Below are 18,805 nucleotides of genomic sequence, written 5' to 3'. Positions count from 1 at the left end.
AAATGCCTGGAGACTGAGGAGTGCTAGGTGGGACAACTGGAGGCTGGTGTGCCTCAGTGGAGTGAGAAAGGAAAGAATAGAGGTGGACAAGTGAGAGGCAGGAGTAGAACAAGTCACTGTAGGATCATCTTTTGCTCTGAGTAATTGGAGGGTGTGAGCAGTGGAGGGACATGATAGATCATACCATAAGCAGAACAGAGGCAGAGGAGACAGGAGGCTATTACCGTAATTCAGGCAAGAGATGCTAATGACTTGGGGTCACCATGAGTCAGAATAAACTCAATGGCAACTGACAATAAGAATTACTGGATCTCCACTCTATACCAGGCACTAAACTAAATATTTCTAATATTTATCTGATTTAATTATAAACAAACCAGTTGTGGTAACTGCATGATCTCAGAGTCATTTTCATGATTGCAACCTTTCAGAAGCAGGCCTTTCTTCTGAGGTGCCTCAGGTAGATTCGATCTGCCAATCTTTCAACCTTTCCTTTTGGTGACATCCAGGAACTCCTTGTCACAACCACCCCTATAAAAATAGGTGTTATTATGCTTATTTTACAGTTAAAATTCAAAACAATGACACAACTTGCCCTAAGTCATAAAACTTGTACCAGATATTTCAAGATTATCCATTCCTAGCCTTGTGTTGATAACTGGCTAATTTCTTTAACTAAAGTAGGAGCTCTGGTAGCATAGTGCCTAAGGTATTTAACTGCTACCAGAAGGCTGGCGGTTCAAATCCACCAGCCACTCCTCGGAAGGAAGGTTGGGCAATCTACTTCCATAGTGATACCTCCTTGGAAAGCCAAGGAGGGGTCACTATGAGTTGGTCCGACTCGATGGCACATAACAACAATAAAGGAACTAAGTAAGTAAGCCCAGCAAAGAGCTGCAGAGCCACCTGGCTATGCCCATCCTATATCTGCAGACCTTCAGCAGACCAGTATGTCTTTGCAGGGGGAAGGGGGGAAGAATAAGCAGTTTTTTAAGCCACTGCAGTTGGGATGGATTGTTATGAATATTTATGGAAAGAGCTAACAGGCAAAACAACAAGTCAAGCTGGATTCTCTGAACTAGCTGTGTGATGCAGAATGATGTCTCCCTATCTGAAGCAGCATATCCCTCAGTTTTGAGACTCATGTAAATCTTGAAGACTTGCACATGTAATGCTAGGCTCTGGCAATTGTTAGTTTGCATTTGGAACTTAAGATTTCTAAGATTACTAGATGGAGGAAGAATCATTAACAACCTGAGATATGCAGACGATACAACTTTGCTTGCTGAAAGTGAGGATGACTTAAGGCACCTACTGATGAAGGTTGAAGAATACAGTCTGCAGTATGGATTACATCTCAATATAAAGAAAACAAAAATCCTCACAACTGGACCAATGAGCAGCATCACAATAAACGGAGAGAAGATTGAGGTTGTCAAGGAATTCACGTTGCTTGGTTCTACAATCGATGCCAATAGAAGCAGCAGTCAGGACGTTAGACGACGTGTAGCATTAGGAAAGTCAACTGCAAAGGGACTGTTTCAGGTGCTGAGGAGCAAGGATGTCTCCTTGAGGACTAAGGTGCGCCTGACACAAGCCATGATATTTCCAATCGCCTCGTATGCATGTGAGAGCTGGACAATGAATAAGGAAGACTGAAGAAGAGTTGATGCTTTTGAGTTGTGGTGCTGGCGAAGAATGCTGAAAGTACCATGGACTGCTAAAAGAACTAACAGATCTGTCCTGGAGGAAGTGCAGCCAGAATGCGCCTTGGAAGCAAGAATGGCCAGACTTTGTCTCACCTATTTTGGTCATGTTGTAAGAAGGGACCATTCCCTGGAGAAGGATGTCATGCTTGGTAGGATGGAGGGTCAACGAAAGAGGGGGAGGCCTTCAAGGAGATGGATTGATACGGTGGCTGTGATGATGGGCTCAAGTATAGCAGGGATTGTGGGGCTGGCGTGGGATCGGGCAGTGTTTCGTTCTGCTGTGCATAGGGTCGCTATGAGTCAAAAGGACTCGACGGCACTTAACAATAACAGCAACAAAGATTACTAGAAGCAGCTCTGGTAGCATAGTGCCTAAGTCACTTGACTGCTAACCAGAGGGCTGGCGGTTCCAACCCACCAGCCACTCCTCAGAAGGAAGATGGGGCAATCTACTTCCATAGTGATACTGCCTTGGAAACCCAAGAAGGGGTTGCTATGAATCGTGTCTGACTGGACGGCACATAACAACAACAACAACAAGATTACTAGGAGACATAAAAGAGCTCTAGTGGTGTAGTGGTTAAGGCATTTGGCTGCTAACCAAATAGGTCAGTGGTTCAAACCTCCAGCTGCTTTGTCAAAGAAAGATGGGGAAGTCTGCTTCTGTAAAGATTTACAGAATTGGAAACCCAGGGTGGGGGTGGGGCAGGCTCCACATAGATGCAATAACAACAAAGTTCCTACAAGTGGAGCCAATAGCCACAACAGGTTGAAGCGAAAAAGCAAAAGATTTATTAAGTATCGATATCCAAAGAAACAGAATTGATTCTCTAAAATGACTGTACCCCCCCAAGCAAAGGGTTAAATATGATTATATGGGACATGGAGAGAGGGTTGAAGACTTCTACGACCATCAGGAATGTCTTTGTAACTCTTTACGTTGGTTGTTCCAAACTCAATGTCTCCCAGGGTCGTCTTGTCTCATAAACCACAGTTACCAGCTAAAACAGGCCTTTGGGGTATGTCATATGCTCAAAAGAATGTATAAGCAGAATAACAACCTGAAAACATGAGTGTCCACGAAATGTTGAGCTATTCTTTTTATGTAGAAAGAAGGCAAAAGAAGAAAAAAATAACAGTAAATTAGTCATTATGATTAATACCTATTTTAATCATGGTTGCTAATTTTTTAAACTTCCATAGTTCTCAGCAAGGGGCCTCCTTGGCCTTCAACAAACCCTCCTTTTACCAAGGTTTCACAATCATGGGAAATAAGATGACATTCTCTTTCTTAGGCTGCTTCCAGCTGTATGGGGACAATGAGGGGTTTATACCTCAGAGGGGAAAATTGATAGAACCTAATAACATCTTGCTGAATAAGTTCGTTAGTATCAAATGCTCCAAAGAGGGATAATATATGAGTAGTCCCAAGGGTTCTTGATAGCCCATAGAAGCTATTTTTGTCATGCAAGGGACACAAGTGCATATGATTAAAATAGCAAGGTGTAGAGTGATTAAGGGCATTAGCCAAGACCCTAAGGTGCAGAATAAATTTTCAAACCAGCTCTCTGTTTCCCTGGTCCTTTGGTTTTGTCCATTCAGTAACTTTGTGGATAGCACCTAGACCTAATTCAGCCTCCCCAGAAGTATTTTTTCAAGGATAAAATGTTTTGTTTATAATGGCACATACTCCACCATATTCAGCAAGAAGAAAATCCAAGGCTAAATGGTTAAACTCCAACATCTGGTAAGGTAACATCAGCAATATAAATGGAAAAGTCTCTATTCCTTGATCTCCAAGATGGGTTTGCTATAGTAGAGAACTGGGGAAGTAGATCTTTCCTAAAGTCATAAATTATTTTTTCTTCTCCTGTTTTTGGGTCCTTTTTCACCCAGTTGATGGGATCTACTGGAAAAGAGTGGTAATGGCACATAGAAAAGTGAGGTCTCCTACTTCTAAAGTTAAAATCCCTTTTGCTTATAAAATTACCAAAGGGGGCTCACTTTGGGGCAAAAAGGGATTAATGCCAAATATATAAATCCAGGCTCCTCACATAATTTTACCCATCCCTCTTAAATAAGGATTTGAGACTTGAACAAGGAGTACAGAAATAGGAGGGATCTTATTCCAACGGTGAAGGTTCAGATTCAGCTGGCACAGTCTTTACTTGGGTGTAACGGATCCAGACTATGATCCCTGTCAATTTTAGGGATGAATGAGTTGTTAGTAGTGGTCTGTCTCATTTAGGGGCAAGCTGATCACGTGGGTGCTTGTTTTTCCAATCTTCACCAGAACTGTCTCCTGGTTGAAACCTATATTACGGGGTATCAGTGGGATAAGACAATCATACAGAAGCATACTGATGAATGTTTTGTGAAACATTGTTTAAAGACTTTACCCACTTTCTTTCCTCTAATTCTGTCGTTACATGAGTAGGAGTGGTACCCTTTCTTAGGAATGGTCTCCCATATACTATTTCGAAGGGGATCAATTTGAGCCTACTTTGGGGACACCATATCCTAAGAAGAGCAAGTGGCAATATCTGATTCCATGGTAAATTAGCTTCTTGATATAATTTAGATAAGTCCTCTTGATGATGTAATTTATCTTTTTCACTTTCCCTGATGACTGAGGTCTCCAGGCTGCATGGAGCTTCCGTTGATTTCCCAGAGCTGAGCATAATCCATGAGTCATCTGTGAAACAAAGGCTGGTCCATCATGCTAGAGTGAAAGAGGGAGTCCAAATCTGGGAATGAGTTCTCTTAACAGGACTTTGGTCACTTCTGCAGGCAACTGGGTCTGACATGGGAACGCCTCTGTCATCCAGAATAGGTATCCACTCTATGGAACATAACAACAACAACAAACACTAAAAGAGGAGCTCTGGTAGCTTAGTGCCTAAGGCACTTGACTGCTAACCAAAAGGCTGGCGGTTCAAACCCACCAGCCACTCCTCGGAAGGAAAGTTGGGCAATCTACTTCTGTAGTGAAACTCCTTGGAAAACCAAGGAGGACTCGCTATGAGTCAGTTCCTACTTGATGGCACATAACAACAACACTAAAAGAATGCAGTTTCTAAGTGCCCGTAGTAAGACTGTGAAGACCACCTGCCAGTCATCCCCCAAATTAGTACCTCAGTATTGGACTATAGGCTTGTAAGCTATGGATAGTTTCTTATTACCTTAGCCAATGGGGTGCATTCCAGGGTTGCATCTCTTCCGAGATGCATGTTTGAATGGAGGGCCTGGATCTCAGGTATGGTTCAGTCCTTTGGGAGCAAGATTTTTCCTTTACTGTGAAGATAGCAGTCAGAAGTAGGGTCTTTGTTACCATTCTTGCACTCTCACCAAATCTTCGGGCTGGTAAGTGGGGTTAGGAAGTTCCTCCTTGTTGAATGAGGATGGAGTACGAACACTGAGTAAAGTTTTTCCATCGCTGCCCTCTTTGCTTCAGCATCCACTTTTCTGTCCTCTAGCCTCTATTGGCATGTTCTTTTGGTGGCCTGGGCAATAGATGATTACAATTCCTTTAGGATCATTCACAGCCTCCAACAGTTCCAAGATCTCTGACCCATTCTTTATTTCCTTTTCAGCCCATCTTTAAAAGTTCTTGCTCCTTCCAGATAGCACCATGGACATGCAGGACCAGATGAGAGTATTTGCTGTCCGTATAGTTTAGTGTCACCACTGCCTACCTGGCCTTTTGGTTTCCCTCTTGCATGAAGCTGCTATCATTTGTAAAAATTTCTAGGCCCACTCCTTGGAAGGGAGTGTCAGAAAAGTCTGACCTGCTGGAATATACTCCTTCATTATTTCTATATAGTTATGCAGGGGCTCTCCTTCACCTTCTGAGAGAAGACCGAATTAAGGGTAGTCACAGCTTTCAAAGTCACATTTAGGTTATTCAATGGAATGGCTTGATATTTGCCCATTCTTCCTGCCGTCAACCAGTGACTTCCTTTCTGCCCCAATAAGGAAGAATAGTATTAGGGATCTGAACCAGGATCTGCTGTCCCGATGTGAGGTCTTCAGCTTCCTGCCACAAGCCACACATAGCTGCAACAGCTCTGAGGCCAGGTGAAACAATTTCATCCAATTGTTTAGACAGGTAGGTGACAGGCCTTTGTGCAGGTCACAGCATTTGGGCCAATACTCTCAGCATTACTCCTTGCCTCTCATCCACGAATAATTCAAGGGGTTTCAGTACATTGGGAAGCCCTAAAAGCAGGGGCCGTGAGACGCTTGTACCTAATTTGTTTAAAAGCTCTTTTGTACTCTGAAGCCCCCTTTAGGATCTTTTATAGTGTCTTGGCTATTAGAGCAAATCCTGGTATCCAAAGGTGGCAAAAGTCAGCCATTCCTGGAACGCATGAAGCTCTTTCCTTGATTGTGTGTGTGTTTGGGTGGGGAGGGGTGTGTGCTACCCTGGCTATTGCATCCCTCTGATCCTGAGATAAATTTCTATGCCTTTGGGAGATCAGAAAGCCCAGATATGTCTCCTGGGGTTGTGAAATCTGCACCTTGAAATCTTATATCTGAATTCACAAGGTCTTAGTCTTAACACCCACAGTTGGTTCCATCCATTCAAAGACAAAAGGAAGTTGGGACTCAAGGTGAAGTGGTATACAGAAAAAGTCATCCTTTAAATCCAAAGTAGAAAACCAAGAAAAGTTCCTTGAAAGTGTCACAAGTAGGGTATAGGGACTCAAGACTAAAGAAGCAATAGCCTCTATGATCTAGTTTAAAAACTCACTGCCGCGGAGTCGAATCCGACTCATAGCGACCCCTCCTTGGGTTTCCGAGGCTATATCACTACGGAAGTAGATTGCCCAGTCTTGCTTCCAAGGCGCTAATTGTACTTAAATTCTGCCCAAACCTGCCATCTCCAGTCCCTGGTTTTTGAAGTGGGAGGATGGGTGTGTTGAAGAGAGATGTTCATGGTTTCAAAAGTCCCATATCCAGAACTCTCTGGACCAATGGGGCTATGGCTTCCAGAGCTTCTTTTCTTAAAAGATACTGCTTCTGGTTTTCAATGGGAGCTCCTTCTTTCAGCAGTACAATTACAGGAGAGGACTTGGCCTTTCCAGGAATACCCTTAGTTTTGTAACAGTTCTTCAGATTGGCCAGTAGATGTCGCCATAGGCTCAAACATCAATGCTGCTTGTAGGGCCTAAACTTGCTCTGTGATGGTACCTTTCATCTTTCCTTTCCCGAAAGTCGCAGGTGCCCCCAGTTTGTTCAGTAAACCCCGTCCCAACGGGGGAACCTGGCACTCTAGAACATAAAGGAATTCAAGAAAAAGGCTGTCCTCCTCAATTTTGTAACTAACAGGTTTTGAAAATTTCTTAGTGGCCAGTTTTCCTGTAACCCCCACCACCGGTACTGCGCGAGGGCTTGATCAGAATTCTACTGTGTTTACAGAGTAGGTAGCTCCAATATAAAGTCAATCAAGCCTCTTCCACCTGCATAGTAACCCAGGGCTCCTGGTGGGAAATTTGAATGGGGGTAAGAGCCCCGAACCCCATTAATCTGAGTCCTCTTGCCATTGTCTTCCTGCCCTCTGTAGTGCTTGCATGAAGGGACCCTTTCCTGAGACCTTTTAAGACATTGTCTCTTCAGTGTCCTTTCTCTACGCAATAGGTACATTGGTCTGGATCTATCGTCTGGCGGGGTCCGAGAGATACCCCTTGTCCCCCGGGGTCAAAGCGACAGCTATAATTGCTGCCTTGTTTCATTTTCTGCTTTTCCCAGTGCTCAGCTGCTAGATCTCGGTTGTTAAAGACCTTGAAAGCAATTTCTAAGAGCTGTCCTACAGGCATTCCCAAGCCTCCTTCTAACTTCTGCAGTTTCTTCCGGATGTCTGGGCGCTCTGAGAAGGGCGTGTTAACTGACTGAGCATCCGCTGGGTCCCTGGATTAATATCCGTGTACTGTGGGTAGGTTTGGGAAATGTGGTCTAAAAAGGAGGAGTGGACCTCCTTTTCTTCCTGATTTATCTCCCCAATTTTCTGGACGCTCTTTGCTTCCGGGCTCCCATCGTTAGTTCCACGATTATCGCGTCTCGTAGAGCTGGAACTTGCCCCTGTCTTCATCTGAGTTATAGTCACAACCTGGATCCCGAGCCCGGATTGATTCGATCCCGGTCGGTTGGCGGGGACCATTCAAATCATAGAGGCTGTTAGCCTCCTTCCTGGCTTGTTCTAAAACCATCTTCCGTTCCTTAGATGAGTAGAGTGTTTAAAAGAGCCTGTATATCTGCCCATATGGGTCAATGAGTGGTAAAAAATAGATAAGAACAATTCAGTCATTTTAACAGGGTCGGCCTGGTAGGGAGGGTTGTTACTCTTCCAAGTACATAGATCGGAGGTGGAAAAGGGAGCGTAGACCAACATCGTGGACCACTGCCCTTACTCATCAGTTCCCACTGGGACTTTCCTAAGGGGAATTGTCCCACTGCACCGTTCGTTCTGGTAGGCTAATTCGTTGTACAGCAATAGAAGGGCCCAAGAACAGCTTAAAATGGACAAATTCTCCAAGGAGGGTAAGCTCCCTGCTCTCCTGTACACAGCATCATCTTCTGATTATATCCTACAGGAAAAGAAGAAGAAGGGGGGGAAAAATGGATGGAGAATCCTCCAAAAAGGCAAACGGGGTCCTTTTGAAAGGAAAATGAGTAATGTATGAAATGGCTCTTTTACAAAGAACTGGTCTAGGGAAGTTAAAACACTTTCATCTCCACTCATATGAGCCCTTTTGACAAATAAAACAAAAGTCTTTAAGTGTGATATTTGGCAGGGCCAGTAGATAGCAATAGGAGTTTACTAGAGCCATTCCTAAGGTACCAGAGAGGACTGAAGACATAAAAGAAAAAAAAACACCAAGGCTAGACTCCTTGAGAAACAAAACAATATCACACACACACACATACACACACACACACACCAGATACTCCAGAAAAGTAGCCCCTGACCAAGTCAGCCTTCCTCTCTTGAGGAACAATACAAGGTAATGCACCCTACATGTGAATGGTTGACTAAGCCTACCCTCCGTCCACTGAGAAGCCGTACTGAGTAACCAAGGGGTGGGCCTCTCCTGCCCTATCTGTCCAGTTACTATGGTGCCCAGAAAAAGGGGCCAAGGACTCTCACCACGAGCCGGCTCCTAAGATTGTTCTTTTACTTATTATCCCCTTCCGTACAAAATGGACTGATGAGTGCCAACTCAGGGCAGAAACAATGGGCAGTCTCCTGGGGAAAGAAAACCCAAGCAGCCTCTTAGAGCAGATCTCCCAGGCCTCAGCCAGGACCAGGCACCACATTGCAGGAGCAGGTCCACACAAGGATGCCAATTCTTGATGCAGGAACAATGAGGTTCTTATCACCTGTTGTGAGTGGAGCCAATGACCACAAGAGGTTGAAGTGAAAAACAAAAGATTTGTTGAGTGCCAATACCCAAGGAGACAGAGAATTGCTTCTCTAAAAAGACTGTCTCCCTGAGCAAAGGGATAAACATGATTATATATGGACATGGGGAGGGGGTTGAAGACTTCTTGGACCTTCAGAAATGTTTCTGTTCCACTTTTTATTGGTTGTTCCAGGTTCAATGTCTCCCAGGGTCTTCTTGTCTCATAAATCGCAGTTACCAGCTAAAACAGGCTGTGTGGTAAGTTATATGCTCAAAAGAATGTATAAGCAGAAAAACAACATGAAGAGATGAGAGTCCATAAAAGGTCAGCTATATTATTTATGGGGAAGGAAGAAAAAAATCAGCAAATTAGTTTTTATGATTATTGTTGTTATGTGCCGTCGAGTCGGACCTGATTCATAGCGACCCCTCTTTGGTTTTCCCAGGCAGTATCACTATGGAAGTAGATTGCCCAACCTTCCTTCCGAGGAATGGCTGGTGGGTTTGAAATGCCAGCCTTTTGGTTAGCAGTCAAGTGCCTTAGGCACTACACTACCAGAGCTCCTCATTATGATTAATATGTGTTAATCATGGCTGCTAGGTTTTTAACTTCTATAGTTCTCAGAAGGAACTCTGGTAGCACAGTGCCTGCCTAAGGTGCTTGACTGTTAACCAGAAGGGTGGCGGTTCAAACCCAGCTACCCAGTGGAAGAAAAGTTGGGCAATCTACTTCCATAGAGAAATTGCCTCAGAAACCCGAGGTGGGTCACTATGAGTTGGGTCCGACTCCACTCCAAGGCCCGGCAGGTAACAACAACAACCACATAGTTCTCAGCAAGGGGCCTACTTTGGCCTTCAACACTGTGAGTCGGAGTGGATTTGATGGTAGTGAGTTTGATTTGGTTTGGAGGAGACATAAGAAAGACAGGTGTGATCTACTTCTGAAAAATCACCATTGAAAACTCTATGAAACACAGTTCTATTCTGACACAGGGTTGTTGATGGGAACTGTTTTTTTTTTTGTTTTGTTTTGTTTTGTTCTGTTTGGGAGATATAAAGAAAGGGATGACTTTACTATTTTTGTTTTTAAGGAGTATAAATATTTTTTTTTCTACACACTTTAACATCGTGTAGTATTTTAAAGTCAATTCAGAAGAATGAATGTGAATGCTTTACTTTTGTCTATCAGGAAAAAGCGTAAACTATTTGATCTCTTTTCCAACACCAGCCCTCAGCATCTTCCTTTACTAGCTTCTGGCCTGCTATTGTTGTTTGCGGTCCAATGGATTCCGTCTGACTCATATGACCCTTTAGGGCAGAGCAGAACAGCCCCATAGGGTTTCCAGGGAAAAAGAGAAAGTACTTCAACAAGATGAATTGATATAGTGACTGCAACAAATTGTTCAAACAAAATAACCAACAAGTGTGAGTATAGTGCAGGATCGGACAGCATTTAGTTCTGTTATATTATGAGTCGCTACGAGTCGGAACCAACTGGACTGTATCTAACAATAATAACAATCTCTACAAGAGTAGACTATAGAGACATTTGACTGCTAACCAGAAGGCTGGCAGTTCAAACCCACTAGCCACTCTTCGGAAGGAAGGTTGGGCAATCTACTTCTGTAGAGATGCTGCCTCGGAAACCCAAGGAGAGGTCGCTATGAGTCAGGACTGACTCGATGGCAGTGAGTTTGTTTTTTTTTTTTTTTTTTTTTTTTCGGTTGAATGTAAAACAAATTTGCACCCAAAGCACAATAAATAGTAATAATAATAATAATAATAAAGAAATGGCATCATAACTTAAAGAATGGAGTTAAGACTGCAAAGAATAAAAAAAAAAGTCAAGCCTTACTTGTTGCAAAGAAGCCAGCACGGTTGGAGCACAGTGAACAGGGATGAAGTGTGGGTGTGAGTGGGGTGTGAAGGGAAGACGCATAGATCTTGTGGATAATTTTAAGGCTTTGTGGACAATTTGTGTGTGTGTGTGTGTGTGTGTGCGTGTGCTTTAGGTGCAAGTTTACAGAGCAGAGATTGTTTTACATTCAACATTACATGTACGTTTAGTTTCACTCCCCATTTACCATGCCCAACCCTAACCCAGTCTCCTCCCCTCCCTGACCAGTAACCTTCCCCCTGTGCCGCTCATAGTTATGCACTCCTGTGCGTTTGGCATTTCCTCCTCGCGAATGTTGCCCCTCTGGTGCCCCGTGGTCGATTGCTTCAAGGGTTGCATTTCCATAGAGTATGTAGGTGTGTCACCCTGGGTTGAATAGTTTGCATGTACACCTTGTTTACTATTGGGCTGAGAGCCAGCTCCTTGGAAGTGAGTTTTATTCCAGGCCCAGAATGTATTCCAGAGCCATAGTATTGCAGGTCTCACCAGACTCCATCCAACCAGTAATTCTGGTCATTATTGAGTTTTTGGATTTTGTTCCATGTTTTTCCTCCTACTCTATCCAGGATCTCCAGATTTGATAGCCGGACATCTAGTTCTTCTGGTCTTGAGGGCCATCGTGTACTAGGGCTGATTGCTTCCAAATGCCCTTGTTTTCTTGCACTCTTCTTTGTTCCAATGGTAGGAGACCATTAATTGTATCTTAGATGGATGCTTGAAAGCTTTTAAGACCCCAGTCGCTACTCACCAATGTAGAATGAGGAACAAGACCTTTATGTATTTTTGTTGTGCCAATTGAGTCTGGTGTCTGTTGGATCTCTCTCCCACAGTGTCTGATTGTCCGTGAGGGATTACTATAAATCTGTCTTCTGTTGTTTCTAAAAGGATTGCAGGTATTTTGTATCACTGGTATCTGTGCAAGATTAGCCTCTGCTGAATCTATGCTTGGTCTAGAATATTCTACTATTCACTGACCCCCATCTGATCCTCTCAGATGTTTGTGTGTTTATCTGTAGCCTGGTATTTGATGTTAATGGTACTGCAGTATTAAGGGCACACTGGTTGGTATTAGCATCTATCGTCGATCTCCTATATGCACAATTCGGTGTCCTCCCTTTCCCTAATGTTTTCATGGTCGTCACAGACTCTTTCCATACATCCCTCCTCTTACCCACATCAGCGTGTGAGCCCTAACTAGCCTGAGATTAATTCCTCCCCTTTCCTCCCCACCCTAGTAACCTAACCAGAAGCCTGGCATTTCAAACCCACCAGCCACTCCTCGGAAGGAAGGTTGGGCAATCTACTTCCATAGTGATACTGCCTCAGAAACCCAAGGAGGAGCCATTATGAGTCAGGTCCAACTCCATGGCATATAACAACAACAACAATATCCCCCAGGCTCATCTACATTGTGAGATAATTCGTATATCCTTCATTGTTTTTTAATGTAGCATAGTATTCGGTTGTGTGAATGTACCATAGTTTGGTTATTCATTCATCTGTTGATGGGCATTTGGGTTGTTTCCATCTCTTTGGTATAGTGAATTGTGCTGCAATGAACATAGGTGTGCATATGTCTGTTTGTGTGCAGCCTCTCACCTCTTTAGGATATATTCCTAGTAATGGAATTGCTGGGTAAAATGCTATTTCTATTTTCAGTTTTTTAAGGAAACACCATACCATTTGCCACAATGGTTGCACCATTTTACAATCCCACCAGCATTGCACAAGAGTTCCAATCTCTCTGCAACCTCGCCAGCAGTTGTTGTTTTCTGTCCTGTTGAACTTTGCTATTATTGCTGGGGTGAGATGATATCTCGTTGTTGTTTTGATTTGCATCTCTCTAATGACTAAAGATCACAAGCAATTCCTCATGTGTTTGTTGGCCACCAGCATATCGTCTTTAGTGAAGTGTCTGTTAAAGTCTTTTGCCCATTTTTGAATTGAGTTGTTTGTCTTTTTGGTATTGAGATGTTGATATTTTCTATAGATTTTGGAGATAAATCCTTTGTCAAACATTTCTCCCAATCTGTAGGTTCTCTTTTGACCCTTTTGATGAAGTCTTTCAATGCACATAAGAATTTAATTTTTAAAAGGTTCCAGTAATCTAGCTTCTCCTCTACCTCCTGTGCATTCTGGGTTATGTTTGGTAATATATTTATACCATAAATTAGGGCTTCTAGACGTGCCCCTATTTTATCTTTGATCAATTTTGTAGTTTTGGGTTTTACATTTAAATCTTTGATCCAGCTTGAGTTTGTTTTTGTGTATGAGGTGAGGTATTGGTCTTATTTCATTTTTCTGCAAGTGAATATCCACTTTTGCCAGCACCATTTGTTAAAGAGGATGTCTCTTCCCCCATTTAATGGGTTTTGGACCTTTGTCAAAGATCAGCTGTCCATAGATGGATGGGTCTATTTCTGGGCTTTCGATTCTGTTCCATTGGTCTATCTGTCTATCGTTGTACCATTACCACACTGTTTTGACTACTGTGGCTGTATAGTAGGTTTTAAGATCTGGAAGTGTGAGACCTCCCACTTTGTTCTTCTTCAGAAGTGCTCTGCTTATCCGAGGTCTCTTTCCTTTCCATATGAAGTTAATAACTAGTTTTTCCATGTCCTTAAAAATTTTTGTTGGTATCTGGATCGGCATTGCATTAAATGTGTAGATTGCTTTAGGTAGTATTGACATTTTCACAATATTCAGTCTACCTATCCATGAACAAAGCTGGTTCTTCCATTTATGCAAGCCCTTGTTCTCCCTTGTAGTAGTGTTTTACAGTTTTCTTTGTATAGGTCTTTTGTGTCTCTGATAAGGTTTATTCCTAGATATTTTATCTTTTTAGTAGCTATTGTAAATGGTATTGTTTCCCTTATTTCCTTTTCAGAGGTCTCCTTGTTCATGTAGAGGAATCCAACTGATTTTTGTATGTTGACCTTGTATCCTGCTACTTTGTTGAACCTCTCTATTAGTTCCAGTAGTTTTTTTTTTTTTTTTTGTTGGTTCTCTTGGGTTTTCTATGTACAGGATCATATCGCCCACAAATAGAGTAGTTTTACTTTCTGTTTCCCAATTTGTATGCCTTTTATTTCTCTTTCTTGCCTTATTGCCCTGGCCAGGACTTCCAATACACTGTTAAAAAGAAGGGGTGCTAGAGGGCATCCCAGTCTGGTTCCCATTCGTAAGGGGAATGCCTTGAGTCTTTCTCCATTAATAAGATGTTGGCTGTTGGCTTTGCATATATAGCTTTTATTATGTTGAGGAATTTCCCTTTTATCCCTATTTTGTTGAGAGTTCTGAACAGGAACAGGTGTTGGATTTTATCAAATGCCTTTTCTGCATCGATTGATATAATCATATGGTTCTTTTGTTTTGTTTTGTTTATGTGGTGGATTACATTAATTGTTTTTCTGATGTTGAACCATCCTTGCATACCTGGTGCAAATCCCACTGGTCAGGATGTATTATTTTTTTGATATGTTATTGAATTCTGTTGGCTAGGATTTTTTATTTTGTTTTGTTTTATTTTATTTTAAGAGTTTGTTTTACATTCAACATTACACATACATTTAGTTTCACTCTCTGTTGGCTAGGATTTTGTTGATTTTTGCATCTATGTTCATAAGGGATATTGGTCTGTAGTTTTTCTTTTTAGTGGTGCCTTTTCCTAGTTTTGGTATTAGTGTTATGCTTGCTTTGTGGACAATTTTAAGGGATGCTTCTTGGCCTATACCTAGTTACATTTCCACCACCACTACCATCCTTGGTGATCTCCTAGTGGAGCTTTCATAAAGGAGGGGCTGCAGGTCCTCAGGGGGGTAGGGATGAGAATGAATGAATGAGCTGTATGGGGAAGATAGTACTTGATGAAGGCCTCTTCTAAGTTAAAAGAGGAAAAGCAGGTATACCAAAATTACTGGAATAGGTAATCCCACCCTAGGTCCAAGCCCTGAAATAGATTGCAAATGTGTGTGTATACACAGGCTTCTAGGAAGTGAGTCCAGATTTTTCATCAGGTTCTTACAAGGATCTGTAACCCACATGCTAAGGACCCACACTGCAGACTTTAAGGGAAGATGGTCAGAAACATCAAACCAACACCCTTGACACTGAGCAATACTTAACTTTTAAAAGCATGTTTAACTTCAGTTTGACCCTTCTGATTGTACTCAGTATTGAGAGCAGCCTTCTTTTTAAGAATAGGACTGTGGGGAAATTTTTGTGCTTCAAAGGAAAGCTATAGCACACCTTTTTGTGTCATCTGATTCTAAATTCTTTGAGAGCTATTTTACAACTCTGTAAATTGTGTATAAATGATATCAATGCAAAATAACTCAAGTCTGTTGTTGTTGTGTGCCGTTGAGTTGGACCCAACTCATAGCGACCCCTCCTTCGGTTTTGGGGTGGGGCGCGGGCGGGTAGGGTATCACTATGGAAGTAGATTGCCCAACCTTCCTTCCGAGGAGTGGCCGGTGGGTTTGAACCGCAAGACTTCTGGTTAGCAGTCAAGTGCCTTAGGCACTACACTCATACAAATTAACCATCAGGGATTAGGGCAACCCTTCCCCAAAAAAAGTTTTGCTCTTATTTGCAAATGTCACTGTTCTTTGTTTATAAATGCTTCTGGTCTTTGGAAATAGTAACTGGTAGTAACACTTCACCAATGTTTCATTAATGAATTAGACAAGATCTTTTAGCCCTGGGTCTGTTTTTATATCTATATGTGAGTTATGATTTTATCTCTGTTTGAAAAGTATCACTTAATATGAAGGTCCCTGGATGGCGCAAACGGTTTGCCCTGAGCTGCTAGCTAAAAGGTTGGAGGTTCAAACCCACCCATCGTGCAGCTGAAGAACGGCCTGGCGTTCTGTTTCTTTAAAGAATACAGCCAGGACAACTTTATGGACCAATTCTACTCTGTAACACATGGTGTCGTCATGAGTTGGAATTGGCTAGGTGACAACGTGGGATTTTATCATTTAATGAAACCTTCGAGCTGGATTCCACTGGAAGGAGATACTAGTGTCACTTCCATGCTATGGCAACCGCCGCGTAAGGCAAACCCGTAGAATTCCTAGAACCTTTACCCTTTTCCTTTTCTCTCGGTGACCAGCAGAGGCAACGCAAAAGTTCCTGTTTCCTTTCCCTTAACCTCTAGTTTCCCTCTTCCTTCCCCGTTACTCCCTCTTCTTCCTCCCTTCTCCTTCCTCTTTTCACACTCCGGGCTCCTATCTCTTCCTATTCTATCTTCCTCTCCTCCAATGGTTCTCTCCCTCCTCCGTCCATCTTTTTATCCACCCTTCTGGTCCCCTCCAGAGCCCACCTGACGTGGAGCCTTCCCGCAGTCAAATATCCTCCCATTTCCCGAACAATCTAACGAACCTGGCATCCTTCAAGACCTTCTGAGGACTCTAGAAAGTCTAGAGTTTTGGAGCTTCACTGTTAAGATACCCGGCTGTGGCAAAGAGGCAGAGGCCAAGAGGCGGAGGCTGGAGCCAGCGAGGGCTCCTGCAGGCTGCGGACGTGAGGCGCTTGCAGCGCCAAAGCACTGCAACCGTGCAGGCCGGGACTGAGCTGGCCACGCACCATCTTACAGGAGGTATCCTCTGAGCTTGTGAAAGGAGATGTTCCTTTTAAAAAACGGAAGAAAGAAAAAGAAAAGAAGGAACACTGTAAGGCTGCATTTGCATCCGATAAAAACGAAAAGCCCCCTAAATAGCATTTTTTAAAGAACCGTTTTGATTTAAAAAAAAAAAAAAAGTAACAGAAAAGGAGACCCATTCCTAGAGTCAACAGCAAATCTCCCACACGTAAGCATTGGTGGTTCAGTGGTAGAATTCTCGCCTGCCACGCGGGAGACCCGGGTTCGATTCCCGGCCAATGCATGCTGCGTTCGTTATCTTATTTTGTTTATTTAATCCCCCTATACATACTCTACTTAGGAGGTCAAATACTTTCCCTATCAGTTTTTTTGTTTGTTCTTGTTTTTTTGATTACTCGTACATTATGTGATCATATAAAAAGACCTGCGATCGCTTCTGACAAGTGAAAGGGGCAGTCAGCCTGGTGGGAGAGTGTTTCCCTTATAGAGACATGAAGATTGAGTGCAGAATATTAGGGATCAATGAACAAGTGTGCTCTGAACTCATTCTCTTACGTGAGCCGTGAATAGATGATCCTTGGGGGTAAAAATCACTTCTGTTTTTAACATACTGAAACAACTTTTAGAAAGAAAAATAAAATAAAGGAAATACTTCCAGCCCCTAGCCCCACATGCAGCAGAGTGGCGCAGCGGAAGCGTGCTGGGCCCATAACCCAGAGGTCGATGGATCGAAACCATCCTCTGCTAATAGTTTTATTCGACACTTTGAAAAAATTATCGGTGACATTTTTTAAAATGTTCACCGATTTTTTATCTACTCACCATATGACAGTTTCTCAACCAGCGAATATAGGTTTTCAATTCCCAGGGAAGGTTTGGAACTAAAATAATCCACAAACGATTTCCAATTAAGGAACCTCTTAGCGGAAAAGTTGTTTAAAACACTCCTGCTGAAAGGCTTCCATTTATGCTTACTACTACATTATAGGGATCTCTGGTAGCATAGTGGCTAAGACACTTGCCTGCTAACCAGACGGCTGGCGGTTCAAACCCACCAGCCACTCCTCGGAAGGAAGGTTGGGCAATCCTACTGCCTCGGAAACCCAAGGAGGGGTCGTTATGACTCGACGGCACATAACAACAACTACATTGTAGGTGAGAATATATTTAGAATTCAAAAAGAATTAGCTAATTTCACTTTTAGAGATACAGTTCTAGGTAATTAGAAGCATTTAAAATGGCAACCCTCTCAACAATCTCTTTCTCCTCCTATTCCATTCTCCTTAGCACTTAATCACTACTTACTTAGAATACAGTGTATTTTATTAATTCATTTATTTTTCTTCTCCATGGGATGCAAATTCAGAAGGGTAGGGATTTATGACCATTTTGTGCAGTGTGCACCTTAGGTAGATTGCCTGATGCATCTTCGGTACTCATGATTTTGTAATACTTAAAAGCCATAATTTCTAATTCATCAAACACAAGTGTACAACATTCTTCTTCCCTTTCTTTTACCTTTCAAAAAATTACAGAACAAAAATGACCATACAGAATTTAAATAGCCTGTTATTTAATATCATGTTGTATTCAATACAACTCTTTTATATATAATGAAAAAAAAAAATTGAAGTACTCTTCTACCTCATCTCTAATCCTTCCTCAGGACAATTCTATCACAAATTTGATGTACATCTCTTCTATTCCGTTTTCACTCTTGCCAACACATATGCCCATGGTTATACTTCCACCTGAGATGAATTTTGAACCACTGATCTAAGTAATACGCTTCCTAATTTCATGGATCACATGAAGGCAAATGTGATTTATCTAAAAGAAGAAAACTACCAAGAAACTTGGAACATGATCTTCTCTTGGGTACTGTGGTGTAGTAAATTACTTAGTGTGGCCTCCTTGCCCTTTTTGCAGTTGGTGTCAGAAGCGGTGGGATTCGTTGCAGTGGCTCCAGACTCGTAGAAGCACCAGACTTTGTAAAAGAAAGAAGGAAGGGGCCTGGGAAGTGAAACTTTGGATTCTTAGATGGTTATTTTGTTTGGTATTGCCTCTTAAGGGAGATAATTGATCCAGAGGCTAGGGCTTTTGGTTACACCCAGCCAAAGGCCCAAGGCCATGTGCATAGAATGGAAGGGTAATCAAGGTGAAGAGATGAACCTGGAATGTCTTTAAAAGGATT

General features: G+C 42.5%; 2 non-coding genes across 2 annotated transcripts; both read left to right on the top strand.

Moving 5' to 3' along the window:
* Nucleotides 1–16,823: 16,823 nt before the first annotated feature.
* Nucleotides 16,824–16,894, top strand: TRNAG-GCC. Its single transcript has one exon. It is a non-coding gene; the product is annotated as a tRNA-Gly (tRNA).
* Nucleotides 16,895–17,286: 392 nt separating this feature from the next.
* Nucleotides 17,287–17,358, top strand: TRNAM-CAU. Its single transcript has one exon. It is a non-coding gene; the product is annotated as a tRNA-Met (tRNA).
* Nucleotides 17,359–18,805: the final 1,447 nt, after the last annotated feature.

The sequence above is a fragment of the Orycteropus afer genome, unplaced genomic scaffold (assembly GCF_000298275.1).
Source record: "Orycteropus afer afer isolate SDZICR_OR568_19922 unplaced genomic scaffold, OryAfe1.0 scaffold00684, whole genome shotgun sequence".
NCBI lineage: Eukaryota > Metazoa > Chordata > Mammalia > Tubulidentata > Orycteropodidae > Orycteropus > Orycteropus afer.
Note: the sequence above shows the minus strand (reverse complement) of the source record. Positions and strands in the feature narration are given on the sequence as shown.